At 39.1% G+C, this 21283-nt stretch overlaps 2 protein-coding genes across 3 annotated transcripts in view; one reads left to right on the forward strand and one right to left on the reverse strand.

Moving 5' to 3' along the window:
* LOC128654719 (putative uncharacterized protein ENSP00000383309) overlaps nucleotides 1–21283 on the reverse strand; it is a 52244-nt gene that overhangs the window by 3566 nt on the left and 27395 nt on the right. The window lies entirely within an intron of this gene.
* Nucleotides 20863–21283, forward strand: part of LOC128654718 (ecto-ADP-ribosyltransferase 5) — a 189923-nt gene continuing 189502 nt past the window's right edge. Inside the window, exon 1 of one of the 2 annotated variants that reach the window (XM_053708798.1) lies at nucleotides 20863–21106. The gene's annotated coding sequence lies outside the window, so the exon portion shown is untranslated. The remainder of the gene's footprint in view (nucleotides 21107–21283) is intronic. The other variant, XM_053708800.1, reaches the window with a different exon arrangement.

Raw genomic sequence — 21283 nt, forward strand, 5'->3', positions numbered from 1 at the left:
TGTGAAAGGATATTTATTTCTAGTGGGCTCAGGAGAGTCTTACTCTCTGGGACCACTAGTGCACTATAGGTTACTATAAATAGATTCCCTCCTAGGTCAAAGAAGAGATACATATGGATAGCTCTTACTTACAAATCTTATTTCCATTCTTATACCATTGTAGTGATCAAATATTTTAAGAATTTTAGCTAATATGTCTAATGTTATGACATATATGTCTATTGAACTCAGGAGAAACTTGCCCCCTGGGATCACTATTTCAGTGTGAACAACTATTGATAAATTCACATCTAGGTGAGAGAAGAGATACAAAGGGAGAGCTTTTGCTTACACAGCTTATGTTCAGTTTTCTGGTTTAATTTTTGGCAGATCGAATTAAGAAATTTTTAGTCATTCATCAGGATGGGTTCAGGCCGAAAAGATATATATATATATATATATATCTTCTCTTGTTGTTATTTCTGTCAAGTGTATCGGGGACCATCAGTTTCTTTTTAAGAGGAGAGATGGTTTCACCAGGTCATCAGATTTTCTCGCTCAAAAAGTGGAAAGCATAATTTGTTCACATTCCTTATCTTTCAAGGAGGGCTGAGGTTTAAAATTTTATTATATGAATTACTCCAGTGATTGTTTTAAACTTCGCCTTAGTTCAGATTTAATAAGTGGGACAAATCTTCTTTATTATTTAATCCTCTCGGAAAAAGACAATCTAGACGAAATATCCATTTTGATTCTTCTGTGAGTAGTTTTTTCTCCTTATTGCCTCCTCTCCAATCCTTTGGTACTTTTTGTATTCCCATATACTTCAATGTTCTAATCTCTCCAAGATGTTTTTCGGAGAAATGTTTATACAATGCGGTCTCTTTGTTGAGTTTCTCAATACACAGCAAGTGCTCGCGTATTCTGTCCCTCAATGTCCTAGATGTTTGTCCCACATACTGGAGACCACAGGGACATTGGAGTAGGTACACAACGTTTTTATCTTGGCAGCGTATTAGATCCTTGATTTTATATTTTTCTTGATTGCTATGTGATTGGAATTCCGTGGATATACTACCACATTTACATGCCTTGCATGTGTGGCAGGGAAAAAACCTTTTACAGTTTTCCCGAATGCGTCTTTTATTTCAGATTTTTTGACCTTTTTTATGCTTGGGGCTAATTTGTTCTTCAAATTATTAGCCCTTCTATACACAAATTTTGGTCTTTGAGGTAGTTTTTCTCCGAGGATGTCATCATCCTTCAAAATATTCCAATGTTTCTGAAAAATGTTCTCGATGATATGGCTGTTTGCACTATACTCCGTTATTAATGGTATATTGAGGATCTCGTTGCTTTCGTTCCCACTTATCTTATCTTTATATTTGGTTAGCTCTTTTCTTTCAATTTTCTCTATTTCTTCTATCTTCTGATCCAAGAATTTTTCATTATAGCCTCTCTCGAGGAATTTTGCCTTGATTATTTGGGCTTGTTCTTCCCATTTTTGGGGGTCTGAGCAATTTTTCTTCATCCTTAAAAGTTGTCCCTTTGGGATGTTCGCTTTCCGATTTCTGTGATGACAACTGGTTTGGTGGACATAGTTGTTACTGTCTACCTTTTTAAAATGAGTTGATGTTTCAATGACATTGTCCTTGATTTCTATTTTTAAATCGAGGTATGTAAGGGATTTCTGACTACATTCATACGTGAAATGGAGATTTGCTTCATTTTGATTCATCACCTTAAAGGTGTATTCTAGATCTTCTTGTGTTCCTTTCCAGATCAGTATGATATCGTCGATGTAGCGGCGATAAAAGACCAGGTCCGCGCCCGCTGGGCATGATTCCCAGAAAATTTCTTCCCATTTAGCCATGTATAAATTAGCATAGCTGGGCGCGAACCTGGTCCCCATCGCCGTCCCACAGATCTGCCTATAGAACTTCCCTTCATTACGAAAATAATTGTGATGCAGGATATAGTGGATACTCTCGAGTATGAAATCACATTGTCTTGCCGGAATTTCTTCATCTCTCTCTAAATAAAATTGTACTGCTCTCATTCCTTCTTCATGAGGAATACTTGTGTATAATGCTGTGACATCACTCGTTGCCAAGATGTAGTTCTCTTCCCAGCTTATTTCCTCAAGTAGGTTAATTATCTGAGTGGAATCTCTTAGATAAGATGGACGTTCCTTGACCATTTTTTGGAGGTGTCTGTCCACGTACTCCGACAGATTGCTGCTCAAAGATCCTATCCCCAAAATAATTGGTCTTCCCGGGGGATTATTAAGATTTTTGTGAATCTTCGGAAGGTGGTATATTATGGGAGTCTTAGGAAACTGTACGTTAATGTAATTGTACTCCTTTTCATTCAAGATGTTGTCCTCTTTTGCTCCCTTTAGGAGATCTGTTAGTCTCTTTTTATATAGATTCACAGGGTTCTCTCTTAGTTTTTCATATGTGTTTTTATCACCCAGGATCCTTTCTGTCTCGTTATTATAATCTGTTCTTTTCATTACCACAATCCCACCTCCTTTATCGGCGGACTTTATGGTGAGATTGTGGTTTTCTTCCAATTGTTTAACAATTCTTAGTTGTATATCCGATAGATTCTTGTTTTTTAGTTTTAGCTTGTTATTGGTAATATCTCGTATTTCTCTGCAGACTACTGTCTCGAAAGTTTCGAGCGCTGTCCCTTTGTATGTTAATGGATAGAATGTAGACCTTGGTTTAAGGTTTGTGTGTTTGTAGCCATCATCTTGCTGAGTTTGATTATATTCTTGAAATCCACAACCCATCCTTTCAGCCGGTGTCTTCAAAAAGAACCTTTTCAGGGTTAATTTCCTGATAAATTCTTTTGTGTTTACAAATGTCGTAAATTTATCAAGACTCTTTGATGGAGCGAAAGATAGACCAAGTTTTAGAATAGATTTCTCATCTTTGTTTAGTTTATAAGAACTCAAGTTGAATATCCCTTTTTCGCTCACCTCCTCTTCCTGATTTTCCTCTTTACTCACATTCTTTTTTGTTCTTGCACCTCCTCTTTTCCCTCTGTGGGTCTTGTTTTTGCCCGAGTTGTAGATTGGTTTTGTTTCCCCTTTTTGTAGTTGTGATAATCCAACTCTAAAAAAGAGGAGGAAGAGTGGGGTACTTGTATATTTGTTGGTGTTTGAGTGTTTACTCGATTCACTATATTTTCTTTTTCTCCAGCTTTTAATTGTCCCCCGGACTTTTCAATTTTTTCTTTCGGCCTCTCATTGTGAGGTTCTTTTCTTGATCCTTGTTGTCTTCTTTCTTGTGTGGGGGTCTCATATGTATTCCTGTAAAACCATCTACACTATTGTTTATTTCTTTTTTGGCAGAAGGACTTTCATCTGCAGCAAGTTGAATCTATTGTTTTGAAGACACATTTGCACACTCAATCTTGGAGGAAAACTATCACACACACATTTTACATTTGATTTTATTTTTGGGTCGTGTGACTAATTCACACCAATTTGAACAGACTATCTTCCTTTTTTTCACTTGTTTTTTTCACTTGATTTTTTCACTCGATTTTTTGCATCTCACTGGATATATCTGCATAATTTGTGAAGACTGTTGATTCACTTCTTATTGAAATTATTCTAACCGGTTATGAAGACAGTTTGCATTTAGAATAGCACCATTTTTTGCATTTTTTCTGAGAAATTTTTGTTCACACTGTTCTCTGCTTATCGTTTTTTAGAGCAGTTTTTTCACACTTCTCAAAATATTGTTTGCCTTTAATTTTTCACGACAATATTGTTTACCTTCGGTATTTCACGTATTTTGATTTTGACACAAAACATTCTTTATACCTGTTTACCTATTGAACATTATATGCTTTTCAATACTAGAAAAGACACTTCTTATCCATAGACACCAGTTATATAATACACCGCTCCATCACGCCCATAGGCCGACACAGCAAGCCTTTCTTTTGTATTGTATTTTATATTGTAATTCTTGTCATCTCTTGTAAAATCTTGGATCCTCGATTATTTGTTTTTAATGTAACATTGTTTTAACCAACATTGTTTTATATTGTTTTATATTGTTGTATCATTTTTTGTTTTATCACAATAAATTGTCTTAAATGTCACAATGTTTTAAAACTATTACTTGATTAACACTCATATTAGACTATCCAGACCCTGCCATTGTTGTTTGGCGCTTTGATATTATATCTTCTGATTCTCCATACACTTCTGATCGCTAGGGGTCAATCTATTAGAGCTAAGGGTCTTTAATGTAGTAGGCGCTCAGTGACACACTCCATTCACCAATACTTTATTCCTAGCACACACAGAGCAGCCACTACTAACATTTTCTACACACATTATGTCAGCCGTTTAGGAATCAGTCCGGGGTGCAACCCAACTGCTAGCGTGAATAATAAAACACACGCTAGCACACTGAGAAATAACCAGGACGTGACCCACTCAGGAAACAGACAAGATTGGTTTACAAAAATAATAATTGTTCCAATACGCTGGAAAGCCACAAAAGTGAAAACGTCCCTTTAAGCAGGATTGTAATATATAAAGATAATGCTCTTATTTGCAGCTTGTAAAAGTAAACGTCCCTTTAAGCAGACTTGTATCAAACAAAAAGACAAAGTTCTCTTTTGCAGTTTGTGAAAGTAAATGTCCCTTTAAGCAGGCTTGTAACAAACAAAAAGACAAAGTTCTCTTTTGCAGCTTGTAAAAGTAAATGTCCCTTTAAGCAGGCTTGTAACAAACAAAAAGACAAAGTTCTCTTTTGCAGCTTGTAAAAGTAAATGTCCCTTTAAGCAGGCTTGTAACAAACAAAAAGACAAAGTTCTCTTTTGCAGCTTGTAAAAGTAAATGTCCCTTTAAGCAGGCTTGTAACAAACAAAAAGACAAAGTTCTCTTTTGCAGCTTGTAAAAGTAAATGTCCCTTTAAGCAGGCAGAAAATAGGAAATTATATCCAAGAGTAGATTGAAGGATAAGGCATAAGCTAGGTCAGGCAAGCAGTAGTCGGTATCCAGAAATCAGTAGCAAGGATAAGGCAAAAGCTAGGTCAGGCAGGCAGAAGTCGGTATCCAGAAATCAGTAGCAGGGATAAGGCAAAAGCTAGGTCAGGCAAGCAGTAGTCGGTACACAAGTATAGATACAGGAAAAGTACTCACAAACGCCAGGGAAATCAAACAAACGGGCCCCGAGTAAGATCTCCCGCCGTGGTTTAAAGGCAGGAGCGGCGATGTCATCAGAGGGGTGTGTCAGAGGATGCATCACGTTGCTAAGCAACGTGACGTCATTCACACTGAGAAGATCCGGGAGCCGCGGTGACACGGCGATGAACGGAAAAATCATGACAGCACCCCCCTCCTCAAGGACCCCTCCGGGGGACAGGACCAGGCCTAGTAGGATGAGACTTGTGGAAGGCCTTTATTAAAGTAGGAGCATTTACTTGATGAGCCGGCTCCCAGGATTGTTCCGTGACTGGATAACCTTTCCAATGAATGAGATAATACAATTTCTTGCCACAGAGTTTGGAATCCAGAATATGGCTGATCTCAAACTCAGGGTGTCCATGGACAAAAAGAGGTGGAGGTTTAGAAAGAGGCTTAGAATACCTGTTAGACAGCATAGGTTTTAGAAGAGAAACGTGGAATACCGGATGGACTTTGAGAGTCTTGGGTAATGCCACCCGGTAAGCAGTGGAACACACTTGACCCAGTATTCGGAAAGGACCCACGTATCGTGGTCCCAGTTTGGTAGAAGGTTGTTTAAGGCGAAGAAAACGAGAGGAAATCCAAACTTTATCACCAGGACGATACTTGGGAGCCTTCTTCCGTCGAAGATCTGAAAAGAACTTTTAACGTTTAGAAGCTACAGAAAGGATACAATGTATTCTCCGCCAATGTCGAGTTAATCTTTGGGCAGAAAGATCAGAAGCAGGATTCTCTGTGGAAGAAGTATGCAAAGGAAATGTTCTGGGCTGATATCCGTAAGCCGCATGAAAAGGAGAGGTCTGAAGGGAGGAATTATACCGGGCGTTATGAGCCAATTCAGCTAATGGAAGGTAAGAAGTCCAGTTAGAGTGAAAATGATCCACATAATGTCTAAGATATGTTTCAAGACACTGGTTTACCCTTTCAGTCTGGCCGTTAGATTGTGGATGATGAGAAGTAGACAGAGATATTGTAGTTCCAAAGTGTTTACAAAGTGATCTCCAAAATCGGGAAACAAACTGTACCCCTCTATCTGAAACAATATCCAGAGGAAATCCATGGATTCTTACAATATGCAAAATAAAAAGTTCAGAAAGTCTTTTGGCAGACGGTAATCCAGGTAAGGGAACAAAATGAGCAGTCTTAGTGAACCTGTCGACCACCACCCAAATAGTGTTGTTTCCAGCTGACAAAGGAAGGTCGGTAATAAAGTCCATGGATTCATGAGTCCAAGGCTGATGAGGTATGGGCAACGGTTGGAGCAGCCCTGAAGGAAGTTGGCGAGGAGTCTTGTTTATGGCACATTGTGTGCATACTGAGACGTAATCTTTAACATCTTGAGAGAGAGTAGGCCACCAGACATGTTGTTTGAGATTTCGAGCAGTGATACTGATGCCAGGATGTCCAGAAAGGGGACTATCATGAGCCCAAAATAGAATCTTGGAACGAAGGCGTTCGGGAACAAAGAGTAAACCATCAGGGGATTTACAGGACAAAGGAAGATTCCTTTGAGCAGACTGTAAATCTTGTAACCAGGAAGTTGTTAGCTGGGCTATGACTTCATGAGGTTGGAGAATGGTACCAGACTCAGGAATTGGGGTATCTTGAAATGGTCTGGAAAGGGCGTCTGCTTTAATATTTTTTGAACCAGGTATATAAGACAAATTATAGTGAAACCGGGAGAAGAATAACGACCAGCGTGCTTGCCTGGAATTCAATCGTTTGGCCGTTTGGAGATAAAGAAGGTTTTTATGATCAGTGAGTATGGTAAACGGCAAAGAAGTACCCTCCAGCCAATGCCTCCATTCGTCCAAGGCCATTTTAATGGCAAGCAACTCTTTATTGCCTACGTCATAGTTAAATTCAGAAGGAGTGAATTTTTTAGAGAAAAATCCAACAGGATGAATCTTTCCAGTCTCCGGTATTCGTTGAGAAAGAACAGCTCCAGCAGCAACAGAGGAAGCATCAACTTCCAGGATGAACTGAAAATCTGGATTTGGGTGACGGAGAATAGGTGCAGAAGAAAAAGCTTCTTTGAGAGACTCAAAAGCCTCAATAGCCTCAGGAGGCCATTTTTTTACAATTTTGCCCCTTTCTAGTGAGAGAAGTAAGGGGAGAAGTAATAGTAGCAAAATCCTTGATGAACTTCCTGTAATAGTTGGCGAAGCCCAGAAAACGTTGCAAAGCCTTCAGAGAATCAGGTCTAGGCCAATCCAAGATGGCAGAAAGTTTAGTAGGATCCATTTCAAATCCAGATGCCGATATTACATAACCCAGAAAGGGTATGTATTTTTGATGGAAAGAACATTTCTCCAGTTTAGCAAACAGATGGTAATCTCTTAAACGTTGAAGTACTTTCCTGACGTGGTGCACATGATCTTGGTGGTTTTGAGAAAAAATCAAGATATCGTCAAGGTATATGATGACAAAGATATTCAAAAAATCACGAAAGATTTCATTTACAAAATGTTGAAAAACCGCCGGAGCATTGCATAGCCCAAAAGGCATGACCAGATATTTGTAATGCCCAAATCGAGTGTTAAAAGCAGTCTTCCATTCATCTCCTTTGCGTATACGGATAAGATTGTATGCACCACGTAGATCAAGTTTAGTAAATATGGTGGCTCCCTGAAGATAAGTAAAAAGTTCAGGAATAAGGGGTAGAGGATAACTGTTCTTGATGGTAATCTGATTTAGTCCTCTGTAATCAATACAGGGTCGTAATCCGCCATCCTTCTTTCCTACAAAAAAGAAACCAGCCCCTACAGGGGAAGAGGAGGGTCGGATAAATCCTCTAGCCAGATTGTCTTTAATATATTCTTCCAAAGCCACGTTTTCAGGTTTAGAAAGTGGATATGTCTTGCCTCGAGGATAGGTAGCCCCAGGAAGGAGATCAATGGGGCAATTGAAAGGACGGTGAGGAGGAAGACGTTCAGCTTCCTTTTTGGAGAAGACATCCACAAAGTCATGATAAGGCATAGGTAGAGAGTCCGGAGTTTCGATTGTGAGAGCAATAGTGAGTGGTAACTTGGTGATCTTTTGAAGACATTTAGTCTGGCATGTAGATCCCCAGGAGGTGAGTTCGCCAAAAGTCCAAGAAAAAGTAGGATTATGTACTTGGAGCCAGGGTAGTCCCAAGATAATGGGAAATTGAGGAGTGGGAATGACATCAAAACAAATTGTCTCGGAATGAAGTATTCCAACAGTGAGAAGTAAAGGTTGAGTAGCAAACTGAATGTATCCGGAACCCAAAGGATCTCCACTGACCGTAGAGACTGAAATTGAATACTCTTTCTTTAGTAAGGGTATAGAGTGAGTAGAGACGAATGTGGAGTCAATGAACACTCCTCCAGCACCAGAGTCGATAAGAGCTTGGGTATGAATCTTACTATGTCCAATTTGAAGGGTTACTGGAACAAAAGAGTTTCTTGTATAGGGAATGACTACTTTTTTGGCTTAACTCAGTTCCCTGGACTAGAGTTAAGCCCTGGCTTTTACTGGCCTGGTAGGACACTCCCTTAATAAATGCCCTTTAAGGCCACAGTACAAACACAAGCCAAGAGAACGTCTTCTCAAGCGTTCAGTCTCTGTTAATTTTATACTTCCCACTTCCATGGGTTCAGCCTGATCAGGAGTAGGAGAGGCAGGAGTGACTGGATTAGAAAAACGAGGAGCCAAACGAAAAGGAGTTCGAGTTGATGACCTCTGTGTTCTATCCCTTTCTTGTTGGCGCTCACGAAATCTGGCGTCGAGACTGATACAAAGATTTATTAAGGCTTCCAAGGATTCTGGAAGTTCCCGATACACCAACTCATCCTTGAGACGCTCAGAAAGTCCTTTACGAAAAGCGGCTCTAAGTGCTCCCTGATTCCAAGTAGTTTCAGAGGCAAGGGTGCGGAACTCAATAGCGTATTGAGAAACTGGTTGACTACCTTGTCGTAAATCCAAGAGAGAAGCTTCAGCAGCGGATGACCTTCCAGGTTTATCAAATACATTTGAAAACACAGAGAGAAATGTATCTACATCCAAAAGTATAGGGTCATTCTTTTCAAGCAAAGGTGATACCCAAGCCAAAGCTTTTCCTTTCATTAAGGAAATAAGAAATGTGATTCTAGAAGAGGAAGTAGCAAAAAGAGTAGGGCTATTTCGGAAATGGAGACGGCACTGATTCAGAAAACCCCTACATTCTTCAGGATTCCCATCATATTTATCCGGAAGAGGTATCCTGGGACTCAGTTGTACTTGGGACTGGTTGTTTGGAATCGAAGGAGGTAATGCCTCATTAGGATTAGGATTGGGATTGGGAGGTGTAGTAGCAACCAAATTTTGTAATAAAGCAGTTATTTGATCAAGTTTAGTGTCCAGGGATTGCAAGTGGGTGGCATGAGATCCCAGTAGCTGTCCCTGGTGAGCCACGGCCATGGATAATTCAGTGGGGTCCATTTATGGCCCGTTTGTAATGTCAGCCGTTTAGGAATCAGTCCGGGGTGCAACCCAACTGCTAGCGTGAATAATAAAACACACGCTAGCACACTGAGAAATAACCAGGACGTGACCCACTCAGGAAACAGAAAAGATTGGTTTACAAAAATAATAATTGTTCCAATACGCTGGAAAGCCACAAAAGTGAAAACGTCCCTTTAAGCAGGATTGTAATATTTAAAGATAATGCTCTTATTTGCAGCTTGTAAAAGTAAACGTCCCTTTAAGCAGACTTGTATCAAACAAAAAGACAAAGTTCTCTTTTGCAGTTTGTGAAAGTAAATGTCCCTTTAAGCAGGCTTGTAACAAACAAAAAGACAAAGTTCTCTTTTGCAGCTTGTAAAAGTAAATGTCCCTTTAAGCAGGCTTGTAACAAACAAAAAGACAAAGTTCTCTTTTGCAGCTTGTAAAAGTAAATGTCCCTTTAAGCAGGCTTGTAACAAACAAAAAGACAAAGTTCTCTTTTGCAGCTTGTAAAAGTAAATGTCCCTTTAAGCAGGCTTGTAACAAACAAAAAGACAAAGTTCTCTTTTGCAGCTTGTAAAAGTAAATGTCCCTTTAAGCAGGCTTGTAACAAACAAAAAGACAAAGTTCTCTTTTGCAGCTTGTAAAAGTAAATGTCCCTTTAAGCAGGCAGAAAATAGGAAATTATATCCAAGAGTAGATTGAAGGATAAGGCATAAGCTAGGTCAGGCAAGCAGTAGTCGGTATCCAGAAATCAGTAGCAAGGATAAGGCAAAAGCTAGGTCAGGCAGGCAGAAGTCGGTATCCAGAAATCAGTAGCAGGGATAAGGCAAAAGCTAGGTCAGGCAAGCAGTAGTCGGTACACAATTATAGATACAGGAAAAGTACTCACAAACGCCAGGGAAATCAAACAAACGGGCCCCGAGTAAGATCTCCCGCCGTGGTTTAAAGGCAGGAGCGGCGACGTCATCAGAGGGGTGTGTCAGAGGATGCGTCACGTTGCTAAGCAACGTGACGTCATTCACACTGAGAAGATCCGGGAGCCGCGGTGACACGGCGATGAACGGAAAAATCATGACACATTATTGTATATCTGAAAATGAACTCTTTTCACAGTTTAAGACAGCCGATTGATATTAACATCACGGATATAGGAAGAGAAGAGCATATATTAGAAAATGAAGAAGAAACTATAGACATACATCTAATTTTTAAAGAATTAGAAAAACTCCTCATTTCCGAGGTGAAATACAAAGGAGAAATATCCTTTCTTAAAAAATGTTTAGAATTAGAGATTATACCAAAAGGACTACTTGTGAACAAAGAATGTGCATTTCCACTCTCAGACACTCTAGCTGAAAAATGTAAAAATGTATTAATACAGACTTCTAAACAGCTAATAAAGCTGATTATAGAATATAGAGAAACACAAATCACAGAGATAGATCTAGAAATTAGGGATAACGAAGTTATTATCCTAAATTTGGAAAATTCAGGTCCAGAATGTGAAGAAATAGCAGATAAAAAAGAAATTTTGGTAAAAAAAGTGAGTAAAATAAAGGAGGATATTATAAAAAAGAAGACCAAGAAACTAATAAGGGAATTAGAAAAGAAAAATATTGATGAAAAAGGAAATCCTGAATTTGAAGAGAATCTAAATGAAGTAAATCCCAATACAGAAAATGAAATAAATGAGTCCAATACATGGACAACAGTCACATATAAAAAAGATAAGAAAGCCAAAAAAGATAGATCTAATCCACAATATTCTGAAATGCAACAACATACTCCATACTATAGGAACAATACGTCTGACCATTATAATGACAAGTAAGCACGCAGATTTGGTCACATAGATTTTAGAAACGAACACTATAATCAGAGATATAGAAACTTTGATAATAATTACAGGGGGCAACATACATATAACAGACAGAATATGTATGGAAGGTCATATAATAACAAAATGGGTAATAACCTATTTGAACAAAGAAGGGAAAGAAGGGAATACTATACAAATCCCTATGACGAGAGAAGGAGAGAACGAGATTATAAAGGGAGATTTGCACAAGAAAATTGGAGCAACTCCTACTACCCAGAGAGAAACTGGAGAAATCAGAACTATCAGGAAAGAGAATATCAGCGGGATATGAGAAACTACCAACGGAAACGAAACTCTGATGATGAAAGATCATATGATCAATATTCCAGAAACAGGAATACATATGAGACCCCCACACAAGAAAGAAGACAACAAGGATCAAGAAAAGAACCTCACAATGAGAGGCCGAAAGAAAAAATTGAAAAGTCCGGGGGACAATTAAAAGCTGGAGAAAAAGAAAATATAGTGAATCGAGTAAACACTCAAACACCAACAAATATACAAGTACCCCACTCTTCCTCCTCTTTTTTAGAGTTGGATTATCACAACTACAAAAAGGGGAAACAAAACCAATCTACAACTCGGGCAAAAACAAGACCCACAGAGGGAAAAGAGGAGGTGCAAGAACAAAAAAGAATGTGAGTAAAGAGGAAAATCAGGAAGAGGAGGTGAGCGAAAAAGGGATATTCAACTTGAGTTCTTCTAAACTAAACAAAGATGAGAAATCTATTCTAAAACTTGGTCTATCTTTCGCTCCATCAAAGAGTCTTGATAAATTTACGACATTTGTAAACACAAAAGAATTTATCAGGAAATTAACCCTGAAAAGGTTCTTTTTGAAGACACCGACTGAAAGGATGGGTTGTGGATTTCAAGAATATAATCAAACTCAGCAAGATGATGGCTAGAAACACACAAACCTTAAACCAAGGTCTACATTCTATCCATTAACATACAAAGGGACAGCGCTCGAAACTTTCGAGACAGTAGTCTGCAGAGAAATACGAGATATTACCAATAACAAGCTAATACTAAAAAACAAGAATCTATCGGATACACAACTAAGAATTGTTAAACAATTGGAAGAAAACCACAATCTCACCATAAAGTCCGCCGATAAAGGAGGTGGGATTGTGGTAATGAATAGAACAGATTATAATAACGAGACAGAAAGGATCCTGGGTGATAAAAACACATATGAAAAACTAAGAGAGAACCCTGTGAATCTATATAAAAAGAGACTAACAGATCTCCTAAAGGGAGCAAAAGAGGACAACATCTTGAATGAAAAGGAGTACAATTACATTAACGTACAGTTTCCTAAGACTCCCATAATATACCACCTTCCGAAGATTCACAAAAATCTTAATAATCCCCCGGGAAGACCAATTATTTCGGGGATAGGATCTTTGAGCAGCAATCTGTCGGAGTACGTGGACAGACACCTCCAAAAAATGGTCAAGGAACGTCCATCTCATCTAAGAGATTCCACTCAGATAATTAACCTACTTGAGGAAATAAGCTGGGAAGAGAACTACATCTTGGCAACGAGTGATGTCACAGCATTATACACAAGTATTCCTCATGAAGAAGGAATGAGAGCAGTACAATTTTATTTAGAGAGAGATGAAGAAATTCCGGCAAGACAATGTGATTTCATACTCGAGAGTATCCACTATATCCTGCATCACAATTATTTTTGTAATGAAGGGAAGTTCTATAGGCAGATCTGTGGGACGGCGATGGGGACCAGGTTCGCGCCCAGCTATGCTAATTTATACATGGCTAAATGGGAAGAAATTTTCTGGGAATCATGCCCAGCGGGCACGGACCTAGTCTTTTATCGCCGCTACATCGACGATATCATACTGATCTGGAAAGGAACACAAGAAGATCTAGAATACACCTTTAAGGTGATGAATCAAAATGAAGCAAATCTCCATTTCACGTATGAATGTAGTCAGAAATCCCTTACATACCTCGATTTAAAAATAGAAATCAAGGACAATGTCATTGAAACATCAACTCATTTTAAAAAGGTGGACAGTAACAACTATGTCCACCAAACCAGTTGTCATCACAGAAATTGGAAAGCGAACATCCCAAAGGGACAACTTTTAAGGATGAAGAAAAATTGCTCAGACCCCCAAAAATGGGAAGAACAAGCCCAAATAATCAAGGCAAAATTCCTCGAGAGAGGCTATAATGAAAAATTCTTGGATCAGAAGATAGAAGAAATAGAGAAAATTGAAAGAAAAGAGCTAACCAAATATAAAGATAAGATAAGTGGGAACGAAAGCAACGAGATCCTCAATATACCATTAATAACGGAGTATAGTGCAAACAGCCATATCATCGAGAAAATTTTTCAGAAACATTGGAATATTTTGAAGGATGATGACATCCTCGGAGAAAAACTACCTCAAAGACCAAAATTTGTGTATAGAAGGGCTAATAATTTGAAGAACAAATTAGCCCCAAGCATAAAAAAGGTAAAAAAATCTGAAATAAAAGACGCATTCGGGAAAACTGTAAAAGGTTTTTTTCCCTGCCACACATGCAAGGCATGTAAATGTGGTAGTAAATCCACGGAATTCCAATCACATAACAATCAAGAAAAATATAAAATCAAGGATCTAATACGCTGCCAAGATAAAAACGTTGTGTACCTACTCCAATGTCCCTGTGGTCTCCAGTATGTGGGACAAACATCTAGGACATTGAGGGACAGAATACGCGAGCACTTGCTGTGTATTGAGAAACTCAACAAAGAGACCGCATTGTATAAACATTTCTCCGAAAAACATCTTGGAGATATTAGAACATTGAAGTATATGGGAATACAAAAAGTACCAAAGGATTGGAGAGGAGGCAATCAGGAGAAAAAACTACTCACAGAAGAATCAAAATGGATATTTCGTCTAGATTGTCTTTTTCCGAGAGGATTAAATAATAAAGAAGATTTGTCCCACTTATTAAATCTGAACTAAGGCGAAGTTTAAAACAATCACTGGAGTAATTCATATAATAAAATTTTAAACCTCAGCCCTCCTTGAAAGATAAGGAATGTGAACAAATTATGCTTTCCACTTTTTGAGCGAGAAAATCTGATGACCTGGTGAAACCATCTCTCCTCTTAAAAAGAAACTGATGGTCCCCGATACACTTGACGGAAATAACAACAAGAGAAGATATATATATATATCTTTTCGGCCTGAACCCATCCTGATGAATGACTAAAAATTTCTTAATTCGATCTGCCAAAAATTAAACCAGAAAACTGAACATAAGCTGTGTAAGCAAAAGCTCTCCCTTTGTATCTCTTCTCTCACCTAGATGTGAATTTATCAATAGTTGTTCACACTGAAATAGTGATCCCAGGGGGCAAGTTTCTCCTGAGTTCAATAGACATATATGTCATAACATTAGACATATTAGCTAAAATTCTTAAAATATTTGATCACTACAATGGTATAAGAATGGAAATAAGATTTGTAAGTAAGAGCTATCCATATGTATCTCTTCTTTGACCTAGGAGGGAATCTATTTATAGTAACCTATAGTGCACTAGTGGTCCCAGAGAGTAAGACTCTCCTGAGCCCACTAGAAATAAATATCCTTTCACACAGGATGACAATATGAATATCTTTGTATATATAAGTCTAGCACAACAAGATAAAGTAAAATTTGGAACAAAAGTAACTAATAGATAAGTCCAAATATATATAGAATATTGACCAGAAAAGGAAAAACCTTTCGAAATTCCCTTTCAAAATCCCTTTTGACAGTCATGATCACCCAATTCTCCTGTATAAATTATAACAAGCCTCTGCAGATTAGTTTCATTACATCTTTTCAGGCTAAATAGAAACTGAAAATAATAAGTATCTTAAGAACACTTAAGTTCTATAAACATCAAGAAGCTAGCCAATATTGATATAATGCACCCCTCCATCACACAAAATGAAGTCTGTTAAGTTTTTAAGTATTTCACTAAAACATTTTTTAACATATATCAGAGAATCAGTAAGAAACCTGAATTTCAAGTGATAAACCCGCTTTTAAACTTTTGACAAGTCACATATGAGTAGTTATATAAGATCAACAAATGTCAATATGTTTGATCATAAGCACAAGGAACATTGTACAGGGTCTACTTTCCTAGAAGGCTGTAATGTTTTTAAAAAAAACAAATCTTTTCTTGTGAAGCAAAAACTCTGTGTCACAATTGGAAAAAGTCCAGCTAGTACACTTACAGACGATATAAATAGGACTTATACATATTGTAGCAATATAAGTTGTAATTCTATATGTCATAAAGGATTCACACAACAAAACTCACATTGTTTTTTATATATAACAGTCGGCATTAATGAAAAATCCAGTACTACGATCTCTCTTGTATCATAATAACAGAAACCAATAGAATCTTCTAATTCTTTACACACCTTCAAATTGAACCAACCGCTAAGCAGTGTGGACGCTTCCGGGCATCCAATAGGCAGGCTGAAAACACGGATACAAAGTCCGGTAACCTAGGTTACCAATAACACTACCACGGCCAATAGAGTAGATATATTTTATAACCCGCCCCCTACTTAGCCAATCGGAAGGATCTATGTGTATAAGGCCAACCAATTGGGGTATACACATAGTAAAGGTATAAGTGACCGCCAAAACATTATCCCACAACCATTTGAAATTAATGAAACAAATAGGGATGAAGACAGAGAATAAAAGCCTTATAATCTGATAAATAAACATACGGCATCTAAGAAACATAAGGATAATCTAAGTTACGCGAAACCGGAAGTGGTGAGGTTCACTTCCGGTACAACGATAAATGGACAATCACAAACTAAGGTATATAAAGACCCCAATCACATTAGAAAACCAGTCTTGATAAAGGTCAGTGGATGACCGAAACGCGTCGACTGGTGAGTGACATTCTGATATTATTATTCTTTTAAAACCATCTACACTATTGTTTATTTCTTTTTTGGCAGAAGGACTTTCATCTGCAGCAAGTTGAATCTATTGTTTTGAAGACACATTTGCACCCTCAATCTTGGAGGAAAACTATCACACACACATTTTACATTTGATTTTATTTTTGGGTCGTGTGACTAATTCACACCAATTTGAACAGACTATCTTCCTTTTTTTCACTTGTTTTTTTCACTTGATTTTTTCACTCGATTTTTTGCATCTCACTGGATATATCTGCATAATTTGTGAAGACTGTTGATTCACTTCTTATTGACATTATTCTAACCGGTTATGAAGACAGTTTGCATTTAGAATAGCACCATTTTTTGCATTTTTTCTGAGAAATTTTTGTTCACACTGTTCTCTGCTTATCGTTTTTTAGAGCAGTTTTTCACACTTCTCAAAATATTGTTTGCCTTTAATTTTTCACGACAATATTGTTTACCTTCGGTATTTCACGTATTTTGATTTTGACACAAAACATTCTTTATACCTGTTTACCTATTGAACAGTATATGCTTTTCAATACTAGAAAAGACACTTCTTATCCATAGACACCAGTTATATAATACACCTCTCCATCACGCCCATAGGCCGACACAGCAAGCCTTTCTTTTGTATTGTATTTTATATTGTAATTCTTGTCATCTCTTGTAAAATCTTGGATCCTCGATTATTTGTTTTTAATGTAACATTGTTTTAACCAACATTGTTTTATATTGTTTTATATTGTTGTATCATTTTTTGTTTTATCACAATAAATTGTCATATTAGACTATCCAGACCCTGCCATTGTTGTTTGGCGCTTTGATATTATATCTTCTGATTCTCCTAGCTTTCACCTTTACCTCATGGCCCTTCCCGCTTGTCAACTGTATCTGATGGCTCTGCTTATCGTATCTACTGGTTGTGCCTGTCAACTGTATCCGATGGCTCTGCTTATCGTATCTACTGGTCCTGCCTGCCTGTCAACTGTATCTGATGACTCTGCTTATCGTATCTACTGGTCCTGCCTGCCTGTCAACTGTATCCGATGGCTCTGCTTATCGTATCTACTGATCCTTCCTGCCTGTCAACTGTATCTGATGGCTCTGCTTTGTATCTACTGGTCCTTCCTGCCTGTCAACTGTATCCGATGGCTCTGCTTATCGTATCTATTGGTCCTGCCTGTCAACTGTATCCGATGGCTCTGCTTATTGTAGCTACTGGTTCTGCCTGCCTGCCAACTGTATCTGATGGCTCTGCTTATCATATCTACTGGTCCTGCCTGCCTGTCAACTGTATCCGATGGCTCTGCTTATCGTATCTACTGGTCCTGCCTTCCTGTCAACTGTATCCAAAGGCTCTGCTTATTGTATCTACTGGTCCTTCCTGCCTGTCAACTGCATCCAATGGCTCTTCTTATCGTATCCATTGGTCCTTCCTGCCTGTCAACTGTATCCGATGGCTCTGCTTATCGTATCTACTGGTCCTGCCTGCCTGTCAACTGTATCTAATGGCTCTGCTTATCGTATCTACTGGTCCTGCCTGCCTGTCAACTGTATCCGATGGCTCTGCTTATTGTATCTACTGGTCCTGCCTGCCTGTCAACTGTATCCGATGGCTCTGTCTGCTTATCATATTTACTGGTCCTGTCTGCCAGTCAACTGTATCTGATGGCTCTTCTTATTGTATCTACTGGTCCTTCCTGCCTGTCAACTGTATTCAATGGCTCTGCTTATCATATCTACTGGTCCTGCCTGCCTGTCAACTGTATCCAAAGGCTCTGCTTATCTTATCTACTGGGCCTTCCTGCCTGTCAACTGCATCCAATGGCTCTGCTTATCGTATCCACTGGTCCTTCCTGCCTGTCAACTGTATCCGATGGCTTTGCTTATCGTATCTACTGCCTGCCGGTCAACTGTATCCAATGGCTCTGCTTATCGTATCCACTGGTCCTTCCTGCTTGTCAACTGTATCTGATGGCTCTGTTTATCGTATCTACTAGTCCTGCCTGCCTGTCAGCTGTATTCAATGGCTCTGCTTATCATATCTACTGGTCCTGCCTGCCTGTCAACTGTATCCAAAGGCTCTGCTTATCTTATCTACTGGTCCTTCTTCCTGTCAACTGCATCCAATGGCTCTGCTTATCGTATCTACTGGTCCTGCCTGCTTGTCAACTGTATCTGATGGCTCTGCTTATCGTTTCTACTGGTCCTGGCTGCCAACTGTATCTGATGGCTCTGCTTATCGTATCTACTGCCTGCCTGTCAACTGTATCCAATGGCTCTGCTTATCGTATCCATTGGTCCTTCCTGCCTGTCAACTGTATCTGATGGCTCTGATTATCGTATCTACTAGTCCTGCCTGCCAACTGTATCCAATGCTGCCAACTGTATCTGATGGCTCTGCTTATCGTATCTACTGCCTGTCTGTCAACTGTATCCAATGGCTCTGCTTATCGTATCCACTGGTCCTTCCTGCCTGTCAAATGTATCTGATGGCTCTGCTTATCGTATCTACTAGTCCTGCCTGCCTATCAACTGTATCCGATGGCTCTTCTTATCGTATCTACTGGTCCTGCCTGCTTGTCAACTGTATCTGATGGCTCTGCTTATTGTATCTACTGGTCCTGGCTGCCAACTGTATCTGATTGCTCTGCTTATCGTATCTACTGCCTGCCTGTCAACTGTATCTGATGGCTCTGCTTTTCGTATCTACTGGTCCTGCTTGTTAACTGTATCCGATGGCTCTGCGTATCGTATCTACAGGTCCTGGCTTCCAACTGTATCTGATGGCTCTGTTATCGTATCTACTGGTCCTGGCTGCCAACTGTATCTGATTGCTCTGTTTATTGTATCTACTGGTCCTGCCTGCCTCTCAACTGTATCTGATGGCTTTGCTTATCATATCTGCTGGCCCTGCTAGTTTTTTCTGCTGACTATACCTTTTGGCCATGCCCGTTTAACCTTATGGTCATATCTGTTTATTGTACCTGTTGGTCATATCTGCCTATTGTACAAGATGGCCACAACTGTCTATTCAACCTGCTGGTTACATCTGTCTATTGTACCTGCTGGTTACATCTGTCTATTGTATCTGCAAATCACAACTTTCTATTGTACCTGCTGGTTATATCTGTCTATTGTACCTGCTGGTTACATCTGTCTATTGTATCTGCAAATCACAACTTTCTATTGTACCTGCTGGTTATATCTGTCTATTGTACCTGCTGGTTACATCTGTCTATTGTACCTGTTGGTCATATCTCTATCTCCCTATTGTACAAGATGGCCACGACTGTCTATTCTACCTGCTGGTTACATCTGTCTATTGTACCTGCTGGTTACATCTGTCTATTGTATCTGCTAATCACAACTTTCTATTGTACCTGCAGGTTACATCTGTCTATTGTACCTGCTGGTAACATCTGTCTATTGTATCTGCTGGTTACATCAGTCTATTGTATCTGCTGGACATAATTGCCTAATGCAGTGGCGTTTTCCAAGATTTTCAAATGGGGGGCATTAGCATTTGGGCCCACCAGTGTTTTTTGTGGGGAGCAACTAAAGGAAGGCAGGTTTGGACAGTATGTAGGCTGGGTCAGGAGTTCAGTGGACAAGGTTGGGGCATAACATGAACTAGGTCAGGTGAAACTGTAGAGAACCTGGGCAAAGTGGTGGTGAGCAAATGAGGGCCAATCACAGTTGGGGAAGCACATTGGGGGCCTGCAGTAGGTCTAGTGCCCCCCTTGGCTCCCCTGCCATTGCCCTTGGACTAATGTACCTGATGGCCACAACGTCCTATTGTAAATACTGGCCATACCTACCTATTGTATATTCTGGCCCTACCTGTCTTTGTACCTGCTGACCATATCTGCCTTTCATATCTGTTCACCATATCTGCCTATTGTATCTGCTGCTCATACCTGCCTATTTGTACCTTCTGGTCCTATCTGCCTATTATACCTGCTTGTTAATGCTATAGTATCTACCTGACTATAACTTTCCTAGCTATTATCTGCCTATAGTACATGGTCATTTTTGTACATTGTGCATGTTGACTACTTTCCTCTAATCTGTCCTCCACTAAACTCTGACCTCAGTACACCTATTTTACAGCTTTACCTACTACTACCCATGATTCAGTTCTGTTTTCTGTTGACCCTGCCTGTCCTGTGACAATCATTGCTGCTACCCAGTTTGGTTTATACCATCAAATAGTTAAATTAAACCCAGCTAGTACTGTCATGTGTAGATATCACCTGTTGAAAGACTTAAGTTATTTTTAGATGTGTGAGTCAGGATATAAAGATCAGGTATTGACTGGGCTCATATTTATGCTCCAGTAAGTTAACTTAGCAAACTAATAACGCTCTCTTATTTCCATCAGCTCCTACTTGCTCTACAGTAATATAACTAACGGGGCCTGTTAATATGCAGCTACTCATTTAGAAATCATTCTGATCACATTCACTGCCGGTAATAAGGGGCCCTGCACTACATCTGCTCATTAGTGATCCTGGGGTTAGTGACTACTATTATCTGACCTGAAGACAAGAGGAGGCGCAATTCTGGTGTTGGAAATAACTCATGTAAGCTGCTGATAATTAGGTAACTGTGTGCGGCAAATGGTTCACATGTGCAGAATAAAACACATGCAGTGGCACATATTAAATTGTCAATTTGTTAATGGTACTAATACAGCTGATGCTTTAATTTGATTGTGTAAAATTGTACGTTTGTACACTTCAGTTCTCCATATGGGAATCTGGCTACATATTTTATGTC

This window comes from Bombina bombina, chromosome 3 (assembly GCF_027579735.1).
Source record: "Bombina bombina isolate aBomBom1 chromosome 3, aBomBom1.pri, whole genome shotgun sequence".
Taxonomy (NCBI): domain Eukaryota; kingdom Metazoa; phylum Chordata; class Amphibia; order Anura; family Bombinatoridae; genus Bombina; species Bombina bombina.